Source organism: Chiloscyllium plagiosum, unplaced genomic scaffold (genome assembly GCF_037043375.1).
Source record: "Chiloscyllium plagiosum isolate Xiang-an unplaced genomic scaffold, Cpla_swu_hap1 HiC_scaffold_14, whole genome shotgun sequence".
NCBI lineage: Eukaryota > Metazoa > Chordata > Chondrichthyes > Orectolobiformes > Hemiscylliidae > Chiloscyllium > Chiloscyllium plagiosum.
In genome coordinates, this window is record NW_028270152.1 from 41946578 (window position 1) to 41964706 (window position 18129).

At 38.8% G+C, this 18129-nt stretch overlaps 1 protein-coding gene and 1 long non-coding RNA gene across 12 annotated transcripts in view; one reads left to right on the forward strand and one right to left on the reverse strand.

Annotated features, from left to right (window-relative positions):
• The window catches only part of fhit (fragile histidine triad diadenosine triphosphatase), a 1333995-nt gene that overhangs the window by 219801 nt on the left and 1096065 nt on the right, over positions 1-18129 (reverse strand). The window lies entirely within an intron of this gene.
• The window catches only part of LOC148147959 (uncharacterized), a 66919-nt gene continuing 62054 nt past the window's right edge, over positions 13265-18129 (forward strand). Inside the window, exon 1 of the long non-coding RNA XR_015759404.1 lies at positions 13265-13400. This is a non-coding gene — a long non-coding RNA (uncharacterized LOC148147959). The remainder of the gene's footprint in view (positions 13401-18129) is intronic.

Here is an 18129-nt window from a genome sequence, read left to right on the forward strand (position 1 = left end):
TGTTAAGTGCTTAGAACATGGGCAAAAAATCAATACCAAGAAAATTAAATAATAGCTATCAGGAAACAAAAATAAAATAATGCTTCTCGGGAGATACAAGGCCAAATGCTAACCTAATAATTGATGGCACAATGAACACAGAGGCCAAAAAATTCACATATCTTGATCATGAAAATCAATCAGGCTGGGAATTGCCATCAAGGCATCAAGAAATGAGCTGCAACAGCAAAACCAAGAGTCTATTAAATTGCAAAACTGATTGACCAACCAACTTGGTCTGACAATAGTCCTGTAGTTGAAAAACAGCTGAGTCTCTGAGCTCAAAGGAAGACCAGAAATTGTAATCAAAAAAATTAAGAATCACAAGAACAGCTAAGATATTATTTGCTAATTTAACTACTTGAAAATATAAGTATTTATTGATTTTATCCCCCCCCCCCCCCCATTTTCTCAATCATGTGTTCCTTTTTCTGGAATAGAAAGAGAAATATTGGAGCAAATCAAATCAGCAGTGCAAACTCTCTAAGTTATTTGCGAAGTTGAGATGATGGGCAATACTGCTGATGGGAATATTGGAAGGTGGGAAATCTAGGAAAGAAGATTGACAACACCAAGACATAGTTCACTCCAAGCTCAATCAGTTTACATGATTATTCTGAGATATACGCTTGCTTGTCATTGAGTCAGCCAACCTGCAGGTCGAAGATGGTACAGAAATATCTCAATCCTTATCATTTTTAACATCAATTGATTCATTGAAAATGACCAATAGCCAACGTTATCAAATCATATGATCGGTGCAAATAGGTTCTAACGCTTTTAACTGCTCAAGTGCAAAAACATTTTGGGTGGCTATATTAAAGTCGATAAAAAGTGAAAAGATCGTAAATTGAACATTCAAGCAAACATAGCACTGCAGTTGAAAGAATATTGTAAATAAAATGGCGTTACATTAAAAGAACCTAACCACTTTCTGAAAACATTGCTTTCACAATTAAGCTTTTTCTTATTTTCCACAGATTTATGCAGATTAAAGAAGGCAGAGAAACACTAGCTCCGTTTAGGTGCTAAACAATTTCAGTGGAGTAGCGAAGCTGTAAATAACAGTGAAGAGTCTTTGTGTTCAATGATTGCTAAATACTCACGATGAGTGTGACTAAATTGCTCTGCTTAAGCACACAAGCTGGTTTTGCAAACCTTTAAAATATAGTTGATTAAGAGCTATTTAGAATAGTCTTAATGACATACACTTTATAATCTTTCAGACTCTGCATTAAGATTTAAGACCAACATAAATCAAAATAATTTAGTAACGTCTAGAAGGAAGCTTTCCAATGTAATGCAAATATCTTGGACACGGTGGTTCGCTGCAGTGTTTCTCCCCTCCAGCTTTATGTTGCAGTAATATTAATGATATCAGGCACCCCTTCTGTTCCATTTTGAAATTTTCTTTAAATCATTTTAATTAGCTTTAAATCAATCCAACTGCAGCTGATCCCGGAGGCTGTGACTCCATTATCACCACACCTCCTCCCACCTACAATCCCCCTTTCTGTTTTGAAAGCTCCCGGGTAGCGTGCACTTGGAAACCTTGGAGAAACTGTCTATTCCACAGACACAGAATAATTTAATTGCCTCTGCTAATTGGCTTGCATCCTGACATGTTGAGAAAATGGCCTATTTATTAGTTTACAACTTTTTTTTATAACTCAGATGCAAATGAAAGGTTTGCGTGACAACCTTTCCAAAACAGATTATTACAGATGACTTGCCTTCTCCAGAGTTCTAATGAAGCTCTCCTAAGTTCTCACATTCAGCCGAGAGAGAAAAAAATCACCATCAACCATTGCAACTCAAATATTTGGCTACCGATATATGTAAACAATATGGGCACATATGATTAGTTGTGAACTTGCTCCATAATGGATACAATGAACCAGCAGGAAACACAAATGCAGGTTGTTCTGTTATTACATGCATTTCGTTAACGCGAATTCACTGTAGTGGGATTGATGAATTGGGGATGTTGTTTCTACGCAAACATTTAAAATGTGTTGGCTACAGTGTGATTCACAGCTGTTTTTAAAATGTGATTTTTCTATAACGGGGGTTGCATATAGTGGCACAGTGGTTAGCACTGCTGCATCACAGCGCCAGGGACGGTTCAATTTCTGCCTCGGGCAACTGTCTGTGTGGAGTTTACACATTCTCCCCGTGTCTGCTTGGGTTTCCTCCCACAGTCCAAAGATGTGCAGGTCAGGTGAATTGGCCATGCTAAATTGCCTGTAGTGTTAGGTAAAGGGGTAAATGTAGGGGGATGGGTCTGGGTGGGTTGCTCTTCGGAGGGTCGGTATGGACTTGTTGGGCTGAAGGGCCTGTTTCCACACTGTAAGTAATTTAATCTAATCTAATACAACCATTGAGTTGTAGAAGAGCTGACTGTGATACTTTGTATAGAAGTGAAACCATTATGGTCAATTCACCAGTATAGGAGCTCACAGGAATAATTGCTTCCATCTCACTGATCTTTTACTATAAATTTTGTGTCCTTTGGTCCTGCCCCAGTAGCTACTTGACCAAGGAGAAGCACTCTGCAAGCTTGTACTTCCAAATGTTGGATTATAACCTGGTGTTGTGTGATTTTTAACTTTGTCCACACCAGTCCAACACCGGCACCTTCACATCATGTCAACTGAGGGATAGTCTACAAATAGTCTACAAATGTCCCATGGAACAGAACTAATGTGCAGCAATTTAACAGTCACCTCTGAAATAAAACATTTAATGTCATTGCATCCAAAAAATCTTATTTCAGAACTGATTTTTTTTCTACACTACAATGAATGCAAATACCACTATTGAATAATTTAATAATGCTTTGCTGCCACCATGGAGCCTTGTGAGTGCCAAGTACAAGAATAAGGGTCAACAATATAACAAGTATATTGTCTTGGATACAACTGGGGGAAATTGCCTTTCAGGCATTGGCAACAGCAGCAGCCTGAGCAGTGGCATCACAGATGTCTCTGTTGTACAACAGGAAGGATCAAAGTGCAGTAGGGGACTGTATGGTCAGGGCACAATTGGGGATTTCTGCGGTTACAAAAGAGATTCCAGGATGGTGTGTTGCTTCCCTGGTTCTAGGATCAAGGATGTCTCTGAGCATGTATGGGACATTCTCAAAAGGGAGGACAAGCAGCCAGAGGTTGTGATAACATTGGTACTAATGACATAGGTGCAAAGAGTGGTGAGGTCCTGCAAAGGGAATTCATGGAGTTAGGTACTAAGTTGAAAAGCAGGACCTCTTGTGTCATCCTCTAGGGCAGCACGGTGGAGCTTGCATATTCTGCTGTGTCTGTGAAGGGTTCCGCCCAGTGCTCTGGTTTCTTCTCATAGCCTAGAGATGTGCATCTTATTTGGATTGGCCATGGTAAATGTGTGGTTATGGGAAGAGGGTAGGGGAGAGCTGGTTCTGGGTGGGATCCTCTTTGGAGGGTTGGTATAGTCTCAAAGGGCTGACTGGCCTCTTTCTGCACTGAAGGGATTTTCTGATTCTGTTGTTGCAACCTCAGCTTTTATTCCCTATACTATGTACTAGTATATGAGGCTATGAATCACATTAACCTTCTGGGATTTTGACATTTCAAGTGTGATAAAGGGGGATGTAAAGGAGATGGGGGGAAGAGTATAAGTTACTGTTTAGGGAGAATATCATAACTGTACTGAGGGAGGACACCTTGGAGGGCTCATCCAGTAAGGCCATAAGGATAAACCTCAGGAATTGAAGCACTGCAATCACTTTGTTAGGTTTGTATTACAGGACTCCAAACAGCCAGTGAGTCATGGAGGAATAGATAGGTGGTCAGATTACGGAAAAATGCAAAAAAAAACTGGATTGTTGTGGTGGGTGATTTTAACTTTACCTATATTGACTGGGATTCGCTTAGTGCCAGGGGTTTGGATGGGCAGCGAATTTGTTAGATGCGTCCAGGAGAGTTTCTTGAAGCCATATGACCACTGGTCATAGGCATCCAGTCCAAGAAACAATCCTCCATGAACTCCCTCTGTCTCCCACTGTCAAGCCAATTTTGCATCCAATTGACAAGTTTCTATGCGAAACCTTGTCAAAGGTTTTACTAAAGTCCATGTAGACAACATCTACCCTCATTAATCTTTTTGGTAACATCCGCAAAAATCTCAAGTTTGTAAGACACAATTTCCCGTGCAGAAAGCCATGCTGACTATCCCTATTCAGTCCTTATATCTCCAATGTATGCAAATCCGATCTCTCAGAATCCCCTCTAACAACCTTCCCACCACTGATGTCAGACTCACTGGTCTACAGTTCCAAGCTTCTTTTACATGGAGCTGGAGGAGGTGAGTGAGGCCCTGAACAAATACTTTGCATCAGTATTCACAAAGGAGAAGGGCATGGTGAATGGTGTCTAGAGAAGGGTATGTTGATATTCTCATGCATGTCAATATAAAAAAGGTGGTGTTGTTGGGTGTTTTGAAAAGCATTAGGTTGACAAGTTCCTAGGACCCGATGGGATCTATCCCAAAATACTGAGGGAGGTGAGTGAGGAAATTACTGAGGCCTGACATAAAATCTCTGTCTCGCTTTAGTCACAACAGATGTCCTAGAGGACTGAAGTATAACCAAGTTGTTCCTTTGTTTAAGGACAACAGGAGTAATCTGAGAAATTACAGGCTGGTGAGCCTAATGTCTGGAAATTATTGGAAAGATTCTTAGGGTCAGGATTTACTCATGTTTGGAAAAATATGGACTTACGAGTGATAAGCAGCATGGTTCTGTGCACAGGACGTCGTGTTTCACAAACTTGGTTGAGATTTTTGAGATGGTCAATGGGACAGAGCATTGGACATTATCTACACGTCCTTTAGCAAGGCCTTTGACATGGACTCTCATGGCAGACTGATACAAAGGTGAAGTCACATGGGATCCATGATGAGCTGGTAAGATGGATACAAAACTAGCTTGGTCATAGAAGACAGACAGTAGCAGTGGAAGGGCATTTTTCTGACTGGAGATCTGTGACCAGTGGTGTTCCACAGGGATCAGTCCTGGGATCCCTGTTGTTTGTAATGTGTATAAATGATTTGGAGGTGAATGCAGGTGGCCTGATTATTAAGTTTGGGGATGACACAAAGATTAGAGGAGCTGTGGACAGTGAAGAGGATTGCCAGACGATAGAGCAGGATACAGACAGGCTGGAGACTTGAGCAGAGAAATGGCAGATGGAATTTAAGCTAGACAAATGCGAGATGATACATTTTGGAGGTCTGATGCAGGAGGGGGGTATGCAGTAAAAGGCGGAACCCTTCGAAGCATGGGAATCTTGGCATACAGGTCCACAGTTCCCTGTAGAAGGCGGTCAAGAAGGCATAGAGCGTGCTTACTTTCATCACTCAAAGCATAGACTGTAACACTTGGCAAGTCATGTTGCAGCTGTATAGAAATTTAGTTAGGCCACATTTGTAATATTGCATACAGTTTTGATTGCCTATTATCAAAGGATATAGTGGCTTTGGAGAGGGTACAGAAAAGGTTTACTGGGGTACTGGCTGGTTTGGAAGGTAATGGTTTTGGGTTTGTTTTCATGTGAATATCAGAGGCTGAGAGGCAACCTGATAGAAGTTTACAAAATTATGAGAGGCACGGAGAGAATGGAGTCTTTTTCCCAGGATAGAAATGTTAATTACTAGAGCACGTAAGTTTAAGGTAAAAGGGGGGAAATTTAAAGGATTTGTGAGAGGGTGGTATGTGCCTGGAATACACTGCCAGAGGAGGAGTGAGAAATTGATACAATAGCAACATTTAAGAGACATTTTAACAAATATATGAATAGACAGGGAACAAGGGACACAGGCCGTGTAAAGGGAAATGGTTTTTAGTTTAGAAAGATGTCATGTATCAACGCAGACTTAGTGGACCGAAGGGCCTGTTCCTGTGCTGTACTGATCCTTTGTAATATTGCATATAATCCACCCATCAACCTGCATTCATGGCAGTAGTGAAACCTCACATAAGTATCTGATACATTCCCACGTTAAAATGCATCTTGCACTCTTAAATAAGCTTAAAACCCAATCTGCCCTCAGACTCAGGTTGTCGTTCTCAATGAACATGCCTTCTGGGGATTACTGTGTTCATGTGTACAGAAATTGACTATGAAAGCATTAACCAGAGAGAATGAAAAGTGTACAACAACAATAATAACAGCTTGCATTAATGTAATGCCGATATTGTCACACTGTGTGGACAGTTTACACACCCCTCACTCAAACATATTTTAATAACTGCATGTGAATAGTAACTGAGGTAGATAGTAAAGTTACAAGACAGTCTGAAACTTTTATTTTCCTTACAGAAATGAATATATTTCATAAAAGTGAAATGTTCTTGTGTATTTGTGCCATGCTTATTACCTAAAAGAGCAATTTGAAAACGTTGCCTTCCCCTTTGTGATGCTGAAACAGTGACATGTTAACTTGTACTATGCTATTGGATTGTTATTTGTTAAAATGGTCCAATACATTTGACATATTTTTGGAAAAATGCTACATGAAACTTTCTGAAAAGAATCTCCCTAAATGAACATATAAGCAGACAGAACCTGAGCTGAATGCCTAACACATATAGAAAAACATTACTAGGCAAGAATCTCAAAACCAAACTATTGTGATTTCATTGCAGATCTTCTGTTTGGCTGATAGGAATTTCCATTTTCACCCAGAGAAACAAATGACAAGAACAGAGATTTAGATATCCACCAAGGGCATAGGATATTGCTAAGTTTACCCATTGAAAACTATATTTTTTAAGAGGAGTCCGACCCCTCCATCTAACTTGTCCACGCTAACGAAGTTTCCCAAGCTAAACTAGTCCAACCTGCCAGCATTTGGCTCTTATCCCTCCAAATCTGCTCTATTTACTACCCTGTTCGAGTGACTCTTAAATGTTGTAACTGTACCTGCATCTACCACTTCCTCTAGCAGTTCATTCCACACATGAACTACCCTCTGTGTGAAAAAAATATGCTTCTCAGGTCCTTTTTAAATCTTCCTTCTCTCAATTTAAAAATATGCCCCCGAGTTTTGAATTCCACCGACTAATGGAAAAGACCATTGCTAGTCACCTTATCCACGCCCCTCATGATTTTATAAACCTCTATAAGGTTACCCCTCAACTTTCGACGCTTCAGTGAAAAACGTCTCTGCCTCTCCAGCCTGTCCTTATAATCCCAGCAACATCCTGGTAAATCTTTTCTGAACCCTCTCCAATTTAATAATATCCTTCCGATAGTAGAACTACACACAGTAATGCAATGTGGCCTCAACTTCAATACGATGTCCTAACTTCTATACTCAGTGATCTGAACAATGAAGACAAGCATACGAACTGCCTTCTTAACTGCTCTGCCTCACTGTGTCGCAACTTTCAAAGAGTTATGTACCCAAGCCCTTGTTCTCTCTGTTCTACAACACTACCCAAGCCCTACCATGAACTGTGTAAGTCCTGTCCTTATTCACTTTACCAAATTTATCCACATTTGTCCAAATTAAACTCTATCTGCCATTCCTCAGCCAATAGGCCCAATTGATTAAGATCCCTTTGTAATCTTGGATAACCTTCTTCACTATTGACTGTCAACACAGACACTGAAGATGATAGAAATTCAAACCCTCAGTGATGGTATTGGCATCATCTCAACCCCAAAAAGCCCTCTGTTGGCATCTTCTTTTTTATTTCAACAATAACCACGGGATTGTCATATAAGAAGCAGCTGAGGACTCTCGGTCAGTACTCTTGGAGTTAGAAAGTTAAGGAGGGAACTTATTGAAACTTACAGAATACAGAGAGGCTGAGATAGAGTGGATGTGGAGAAGATGTTCCAGTAGTAGGAGAGACTAGGACCCGAGGGCACAGCCTCGGTGAAGTGACAGCTCTTTAAAGCTGAGCTAAGGAGAAATTTCTTCAGTTAGAGGGTGGTTAACCTATGGAACGCATTGCCACAAAAGACTGTGGAGGCCAAGTGATTGTTGTCTTTAAGACAGAGATGGATAGGTTCATTGATTAGGAAGGGGATCAAATGTAACGGGGAGGAGGCAGGAGAATGGGGTTGAGAAACATATCAGGCATGATCAATGGTAGAGCAACTAAGTGGGCTGAATGTCCTAATTCAATAACAATATCTTATAGGATCAGATCTTTAATGATCTCACATTACATTAGTCAACTTAAGTACTTAGTCAAACAATATCACATTATTCCAGAATGATTAAATGATTTGTTAATTTTGAGTTCATATCACAATCCAACTTGACTACAGATTTATGTAGTTTTTATGTAAGTCGTGGTTTCCAGCAAAGTTATCTGCTAGTTAAACAGAGTATTCCTGTACAATGGTTTACTTGAAAGCTTTGATTTTCACATTCCATGGACATACCATAGATCACAACCCAACAAATACAAAATGCAACCATTAAATATATATGCAGCCCAGATGATACACTCATATTCTCTTACTTTCTCCTAATATTCTATTATTACTGTTATATGATTCACTTAGGCTCTTTAATCACTTTAACGACAATAAGCAAAAACCAGAACATGATTTGAATACCTTCAGGACATATATAACTGTCCTTCAGACATTTATTCAGGTCAACCTTCACAAGGTTCACTAACTGTTCTTATTCAACAAAGCTGGAAACTATTTTGTGCGCTGATCCCACAAGCAGCCAAAGGATATTGAGATGCACAGGTGGTGTGGACAAGTCATGAGGTCATTATCAATCTATGAAAAAAATGAAGGCTTGAACACTTCTTAAGCAACCAATAACTACTAACAATTGCTTCTGAATAGTAAACCTTACTGAAAAAAACTCTGAGACTGTATTGCTAATGTCTTCTTAACCCTTCATCTAACTCGTCCATGCCAACCAAGTTTCCCAAGCTAAACCTAGTCCAACCTGCCAGCATTTGGCTCTTATCCCTCCAAATCTGCTCTATTTACTACCCTGTTCGAGTGACTCTTAAATGTTGTAACTGTACCTGCATCTACCACCTCCTTTAGCAGTTCATTCCACACACAAACTACCCTCTGTGTGAACACATTGTTGATCCACTTATTCATTGCTCTATCATTGGAATTACAGAGTTCCACATTATCACCCCTCTCTACAATTTAATCAACATAGATGCCAAACTCTGGTTACTCGAGTATGTGGGCTTAGATCCAAACTCCAGATATCATCTTCCAAATGATTCTAGCTGTTATAACTTGATACATGGGTCAATGCAGAATATATTGTACTGTAACAACCAGTTATATTTAAAATTTCCAAATGAAGTGCACACGTCAGGTTTATTGTGCATAATGTTTAATCTCAGTCCTTGAGTATGGAAAATTAGCAAAGTGAGAAACCCTCTCGAGGACCTTCATGGGTATCCTCTGCAACAATTTCCCCATTTGCCACATTCAGAATCAAACCAAATATTTATCTTTGACTATGACTTTTTTTTGATGTAATAGGATGACACATGCTAAAGATCTGTGAAAAATAAAAGGTGAATTGGTAATGATTGACAAATGAAGAAATAATATGTACATCGAAAAGCAATTTTATTCTTACTCATCTTTCTCCTCAAGCAATTTCCTGGACTTGTAACACAGGATCATGAATATTTTTGAGAAGTTAATTTGGCTGAACGGTGAGTGAATAGGTAAGTAAATTGTGGCATTTAAACACCAGTTGTAAAATTGTATGAATTTATTAGATAACTTGAATGCACCACAAGTTAAATGGAATTCACTACCTGCCAGTAAATCTTGGCCAAAGAAGCTCAAACCAGAGAATATTTATTAATGACATACTATAGACATTTATTTACATGAAGGATGTTTTCAGCCCACCACACCTATACCTCATGTACCTGACCTATAAATATTATTTAAGATTTTCTTCCAAGTGTGAAATATCACCTTACATGGATTCTAGTTATAAGTATTAACAAAGATACAAGTTCTATCAATTTAATTATTTATTCATTGTTATTATAATTAGACTTTCTTTACTTTTAGTCAATATATTTTAAGCTCGATTGTGTATTAAAATTAATAAGGGGTTTGTAGGCAGGCAGGCTGCACACCTTGTGCAGGCAAGGGGGAGGAGGTGAAGAGATCTATCTGCCAGTGATAGCAAGCCAATTAGACCAAAAAAGATAGCAAGCCAATTAGATCTGTCTCTGCTATCTAAGAGTACTCTACATAAATATCAACTGGATTTCCAGGCAGCAGAAGTATTCCCTCCTGGAGGGTTGCGGGTCAATGCAGGCTTGCATGCAGTTTGTGAGGACAACAGCCATGTCTGAAGGATAGGTGAAAGTGAGGACTGCAGATGCTGGACATCAGAGTCAAAAGTGCGGAGCTGGAAAAACACAGCCAGTCAGGCAGCATCTGAGAAGCAGGAGAGTCAATGTTTCGAGCATAAGCTCTTTATCAGGAATGTCTGATGAATAGCTTATGCTTGAAACATCAACTCTCCTGGTCCTCGGATGCTGCCTGACCAGGCTGTGCTTTTCCAGAGCCACATTTTGTGATGTCTGAAGGATAGCCTGTGGATGAGATCCCTCTCTGCAATGGAAATGCCTTTCAATCTCAGGCCAGCTTCAGGCGCATCAATATCATCCAATAGTTCTCCAAGTATCCAGAGCCACTGGTCTTTTGATTGAGTTTACAGGATTGACAACTCAATCCACCATGTTTAAATGGCTGGCAAACTTGGAACTGGGCAGTGAGAAGGCTGACTATTTTTTCTCAAAAGCAAGGGAAACTTAGTTTTTCCTAAAGAGGAGTGGAAGCAGAGTCAGTGATATTTTAAGGGCAGAGTTGGACAGATTCTTGATTTTTTAAATTCTATCATGGGATATGGGCAACACTGGCTGGGTCAGTATTTATTGCACATCCCTACTTGCCCCTGAGAGGATAGTGGTGAGCTATCTTTTTGAACCTCAAGAGTCCATTTGGTAGTATATCCACAATGCTGTTAGAGAGGGAGTTCAAGGATTTTGAACAAGCAACTGTGAAGGCACAATAATAGATTTCAAAGTAAAGACGTCAAATGATTTGGCAGGGAATTTGCAGGTGATGTTGTTCCCAGCTATGTAACTAATGTACATGACTAACAAAGCAGTCATAAATTATTGGGGTAAGATGGGAAAGTAGGATTGAGGTAAAATTAAATTTAACATGAATAATATGTTCATAAATCTTTCATAATGCCAGTTTGTGATCCAAAGATAACATACAGGCAGAAATTATTTGATCCTTCAGTGCATCTTCCAAAACAGTAGACTGAAACATTGCATCCACTTATAACATCCTTTAACACTCCAACAGAGATCAAGTCCTCAGTGAGATCATCACGATTTCAGTTTAACATAATAGTGGTGCTAATTCGACAAAGACAGCGCATATAAGAGTTGACACTTTTTTAAAATTTTAAAGCATTAGCAGATTGGGATATGGTGAACAAATGATACAGTTACATCTTTATTATACCTTTCTGACCTAACCTAACTAAAATAGATTCAATTATGAATTATTTGATGGTAAGCATGTAGAGTTAACCAGTGCACAATAAACAGACTTGTTCATTCTGCAAGACAACATTATGAACTTTTACAAATGTCCTATTAACTGGATGTAATATAGCATAAAGATGGGGTCTCAGATACATTTATGTCAAATCTAGAATGTTCTGCAGAAAAAAAATGCAAAATTCTATTCACTCTGCAAGTTGCTTATTTTCCTAAGATTAGTTTGGAAAGTTTGTGACCTTCCTGAATAAAGTTTTCATGTGTATGGAATAAGATGAAATAAATTATGACTGGAGCAAAAACTGTAACATTATAAGGTTTTGGAGCCTCAGGCCATACTAGTTTGAAAACACCCAATCTTATCTGATCACGGAAGCCAAGCAAACCCTGGCCTGATTTGTACTTAGGTGGCTCCTGTGGTACAGTAGAAGTGTCCTTACTTCTGGGCCAGAAAGCTTGGGTTTAAGTACGACCTGCTCCAGAGTTATGTCAGAACATGTCGGTGAATAAGTTGATTAAAATATGTATAAGGTTTTGAATGTAAGAAATTGGATAGATGTGTTAACACACAAAAAATAAAACTTAAAAGAAAATTCTAAAGCAATGTCATGAAACAAAGTTTCATGCAAGCTTTAATCAAGTCTATAATAATGTGTAGAAAATATTAGTGTGCCATTGAGGACTAAAATGCATCTTTATCCATATGCAGTCTTATTTTTTCTGTTCCTCGAGGTAACAGATAACAATTGCACCGAATAAAATATATAAGAATTGCAAGAATGACAATTCAGACATGTTTGATGGATAAAATTTCTGATTTTTAAAGCTTATTAAAACTAGTTATTGCTTTCCAAATTAACAGCAAACTAACTCTCATGTAATGCACACAGTTCATCTCCGTGTTCGGATTTCCAATGGATAGCGCCATTATACCGAGCATTTTCAGCCATTACCAGAAAGACAGCTGATCAAAATAGCACATTAACACTGCATTTTGCAAGGACAAAGGTGTTTATTAATTACACAAATTATTGTATTTGTTCCTTGTAAAATTATTTTGTTAATTATACCTTAAGTGCCTTCATTATCAAGACATTCTATTTTTACTTCTGATCCGCTCAAAAAATACCTTAGATACCATACAGCTGATTCTATCCAAATTATTTGACCTAAATTTGGTCCAAAAAAATTTAAAAATCAGAAAATCTTGATTGTCAAGAATAGGGTAGGTCAACTTATCATATTAAATAGTAATCCATTATTATTACAAGCTTAATCTTTTTCAATATGAAATCCAGTATAATGTCTATAATAATGACACACTGTCACATCACTGTCAATGTTCATTTCTTTATCTAACTAATTCTATCAATTCATTGAGTATATCTACTGTATCGTTTAATCAGCATAGAAGATCATCCTCCAAAATAAACCATGACAGATTCATTTTGCGTTACACTAATTAATTCTGAACTATGTAATATATGTATGAATATTAATTCTGTTACAGTAGAACAGCAGGATCTTTATGGTCCTAATTTTGCACAGCAACTACAAACAATTAGTTTACTAATATATGTACAACAATAATAAAGGGAACCAGTTCTCAGCAAAAACAGAAAGACCACCTACTTCACTTAGAACCGATTCATCAATATGCAATGCCATGTTGTGAGAAGCAGTTGAATTCTTCTGAGAGAAGGGGAAAGATGGATTTGGCCTAAACAGGAATTCAGCCCTAATACTGTGAGCCTGAATGTAAAGGACTTGGCAGGTAAGTGAGAATTAATTAATTCTACGCGAACATGGAAGTTGGGTTCTAACATACATGCCAACTGATAATGTTTCCAGGCGCAGCTAGTGTGTCAGATTTTGCTGAACATAATCAGCATGAACTGGCCTCTCTACTCTGCTTTTCAGCTGCTGATCCGCTAATTCCCACTTCTTCACACTCCTGTTTGTATAGTACAAGTGCAAACCTCCTGTTTCTCACAGAGTTTCCACCTACGCTATACAGGAATCATAACAAGAGAGATCGGCTTGTTTCCATTGGTGCCTGGACTTGAGTAAGTGTGAAGGGGGCTGCTTTTGAGGGGAGGGAAGCTAGTACAGCCCTGGAGAGAAAAATTTGCTTTGTAGTTGAGGCATCTGCTATCCTCTCTAAGAATGACAATGTGCCAAAAGTGTTCACTCGTCACTTATCCAGTGTCTATGTTGGTGCCACAAAACCAATTGAGACAGATTGCCTTAGATTCTGCAGCCTGTAAACTGTTCAATGTCCTCAATGTTCAGCACTCTTCCTCATTCTAATCTGTAGCTACTACAGAAACAAAAAGGTGGATGTGCAGATAGTGGGAATAAGGATTATTGAAATTGCTGGCCTCCTGCAAATATGCAAGATGATTCAGGAGAGTTACCTTCGATGGGCTGTGATCTGAGACCCCAGTCACCAGAGGTATAAGTAGTCAATTCCACTGTTGCTCTTCCACTGCTTATGCTCATTGCAGCAACAAATAACCATGTTTGATTTGAAAGCAGCAGCCTTTTCAAAGCTTTGCTGTCATCCTTGCTGTTTGACGTGTCACTACAGACGTTAGATCTATTCAGAATCACACTCCTGAACGTTATCTTTTGTATTACTTCATAGTTATTTTATTGCAATATTACTGAATCAACATCTGGGTTTGCTCCTTGAATAAAAAAAATTACAAAGTTCTTTTTGCTTTGATTTCCACCGTTCCATTCTGTGCACAGATCTGTCAGATTTACACCTGCCACTGAAATTGTTCAAATCAGAGAGCAATGAATTGCTGCAAGTACTGTTCCTAGGCCTTAAAAAGTCCATGTTTAAAATGTTTAAAAATGCAATAATTATCATCAATCTGCAAAATCAGAAATCTCAAAGTTGCCAATTATAGGATCTTAAAATCTCTGCATGAGACAAAGCTGTGCTTACCCAATAATTCACAGCTTTTGCACTATGCAACATAATTTTCCAAACAAACCTTCCCAAACTAAAGCAAGAGGTCTTTCACTTTTCCAATAAATTTGTACTTGAAGTCCATCACATATAATAAATGATATAGTTTTACAAATATAGACCTTCAGTAATACCAGGCATATCTTTTTGTTGCACAACTCTCAACTATGACACTGATATCTGCAAAAATATAGATGACAACTGCAATTGGAATTAAGGTAAAGTCAAATATATCTGTTTTAATTTCATGAATGTGCTTACTAATATTATCACAAGCAGCAAAGAGTCAACAAGTGACTTAATCTATTTCATTTAAGGGATTAAAGTTAGAAATTTCCAGATTAATCATCTAAAACCTGAGCCCATTCATTATCTTGCAGGTATTGAGAGACCAACTGTGTTTTTTCAGCATAGTTTTTATTGATGTTTTAGCTCTCTATAGCACATGCTGCAGTGTGAATTTTAACTGTTCTTTCTCTGACAGTCTATGCAGAAAGGACTTACAGTCCATTTGCCATATAATGTAGCTCTCTATCTTTTATACATATGCCAAGATTCTTGCTACCACAACATTTTTCTGGAAGTCCATCTAAGAATTGAGCACACTTCCAATATGTAAGCCAAATTCTTTTCTCTTTACAATAAATTTGAACATGTGATCTTGTCTAACTTTCAATTTAATTTGAAGCAATTTTTCATAACATTTACATTCTTAGATACCTCCAAACAATCGGCCATCAGCTGACTCCTTCCAAAGCTGACAAGACCAAGTTTCTCCCACCTTTTCTCATGACTCAAGATCAGAGAGCTTTGTGATTTATCTTTGCATTGTCCCCAGTACTCAAAATACCTCTTTTGTGGCTCAGTAATCAGAACAATTCTCATGAAATGGTGGAATCATTATATCATTTGATCATAGCCTTTTAAACTTTAGATAATGTAGAGCAGCATTGTGTTGTTTTATTGAGTTCTACTTTCTATTGATTAGATATATCAAGGACCTTGGTCAGGTAAACATTATTCTTCTGACTCTATGGAGACTATTTTCTGCTAGGGTACCACAGAGTACATCGTCTGTAAGTTTACTCCTCTAAGTCAATTAAACTATTTTCCATGGGATTACAATATGACAAATGGGTCTACAGTTTATCCCTTTTGTAAATTCTGGCCAATGTTAGCCAGTTTCCAATCAACCAGTACTTCCCAGTGTGCAATGTGTGATAAATGCATACAATATACTTGCATCATGTTTGGAATTTAGATTTTAAAATAAAAACAAAAGGACAAAAAACAATTTGTAATACTATCAGATGAATAATTTCCAAGAAAACGGGTGATTCAGTCAAGTGCCCAGCAGGATACCTGTTTGACAGGACAGGAAAGGAAACCAGCCCAGGGCCATCAGTTTAGTTTTAACTCCAGTTGAGGACAGGGTTCTTCCTAACAGAATAATATCAGTGTCTAAAGTCTCCAATGTGTGAGAGTTTGTAAAGAAGTCTCCAAGTTATTGGAACTGTAAAGAGAGATTTAAGCCAGCAGACAAGTAGTATTGGAATAAGTCATAAAAATTCCCAGCAGACTCAGAAGGAAAACTACACATAGTTAAAAAAAACTAATGAGTTAAGAGAAAATTATATTTTGTTGGGATTACCAACATGCAAAAATTAAACTTATCAAGCTTGGGTTCATGTTGAGATCTGACTTGTCCAGTATTGTCAACACCTCGGATCATAAACAAATGGCATTCTCAATCATCCATACCTCTGAAATTTCTTTCAGCCTCTCTGAGCACTATGATATTAAAATCATAGAATCCCTACAGTGTGGAAGCAGGCCATTCACCCCATTGAGTTCACACTGACCCTCTGAATAGAATCCCACCAAGACCAATGCACCCCCCCCCCTCCCCCAATCCTATTCCTGTAACCTTGCATTTCCTTTGGCAAATCTGCCTAGCTTGCACATCCCTAGACACTATATTTAGCATGGCCAATCCACCTAACCTGCACATCTTTGGACTATGGGAGGAAACTGGAGAGTGCAGAGGAAACCCATGTAGACAATGGGATAAAGTCTGTGTGGAGTTTGTATGGTAATCTGAAAGTGGGATTGATTATGGAATTAAGGGTGGAATTAAAATGTTTTATTCCTGGGAGTTTACTTGTTTTGAATTCTTTCAAGTTTATATCCAAAAATCTGATTTTGCTTTGGTTATCCTTGCTAGTTAGTGCTACAAGTTCAACATGAGGCTTTTGAAGCACTGGAACAGAAACCTATAGTACTTGTAGGACTCAAATTTACATATTTTACTCATGACTTTCAATGTTTCTGGCAAATGTTTCTGCTGTTGGTGGAGCCCTCTTACCCAGTGGGTAAAGCAGCTCCAGCCAAAAATAAACATTTGGTGGCAAGGAGGATGATTAATGGTATAGCTTATAGGTCTGTGTCTCTCTGCACCCTAACCCTTGCCCATTATGCCCTTGCCATTATGCTAAGTCAGAAGAAACACTAGGTGCATTGTTTTCATCTGTGGCTACAAAACTATATGTATTGCATGATTTGCTGCATTAACTCTGCTTCTAGTATGGGATAGGCTGAACTGTCTTGCATCATTAGCTTATAGGAGACAAATGACACTACGAAGTGCTTAATCATTTGAATTTGTGAAGGAATTCACATCAGCAACTACATTGACAGGAAGCAAACAACTTATTTGTCAACTCCTATGCCACTGATGTTTAACATAATTTACAGATACATACATAAGCTTGCTCCATCCTATTGCAACCACCTTTGCCCCACATTTCAACTTGCACCTTCTACATTTCTATATCTGATCCATGACTGATGTTAGAGTTTTTGTTCAAGATGTCCATACATAGCCATTAACTCATTTCTTTAAACCCCTTTCCCTCTTTGCACTACTTCCCACATTCAAAAATGTACTCCCGCTTCTACCACATTTCTACTCTCTTTTGTAAACTATAGGGCGACAGATGGCACTGCTGCCTTACGGTGGCAGGGACCCAGGTTTGATTTCAAGGAGAAAGTGAGGTCTGCAGATGCTGGAGATCAAAGTTGAAACTTTATTGCTGGAACAGCACAGCAGGTCAGGCAGCATCCAGGGAACAGGAGATTCGACGTTTCGGGCACAGGCCCTTCTTCAGGAATGAGGGCCCTTCCTGAAGAAGGGCCTGTGCCTGAAACGTCGAATCTCCTGTTCCCTGGATGCTGCCTGACCTGCTGTGCTGTTCCAGCAATAAAGTTTCAACCCAGGTTTGATTTCAGCCTCAGGAGACTATGTGGAGTTTGCACATTCTCCCCATGTCAGTGTAGATTTCCCCCAGGTACTCCAGTTTCCTCCCACTGTCCAAAGATATGCGGGTTAGGGAGAGTGGCCATGCTAAATTGTCCATAGTGTCCAGGGTTGTGTAGGCTAGGTGGATTAGTTGGAAATGCAGTACAAGGTTAGGAGATCGGGGCTGGATGCTCTTCAGAAGGTCGGTGTTAATTTGATGGGCCA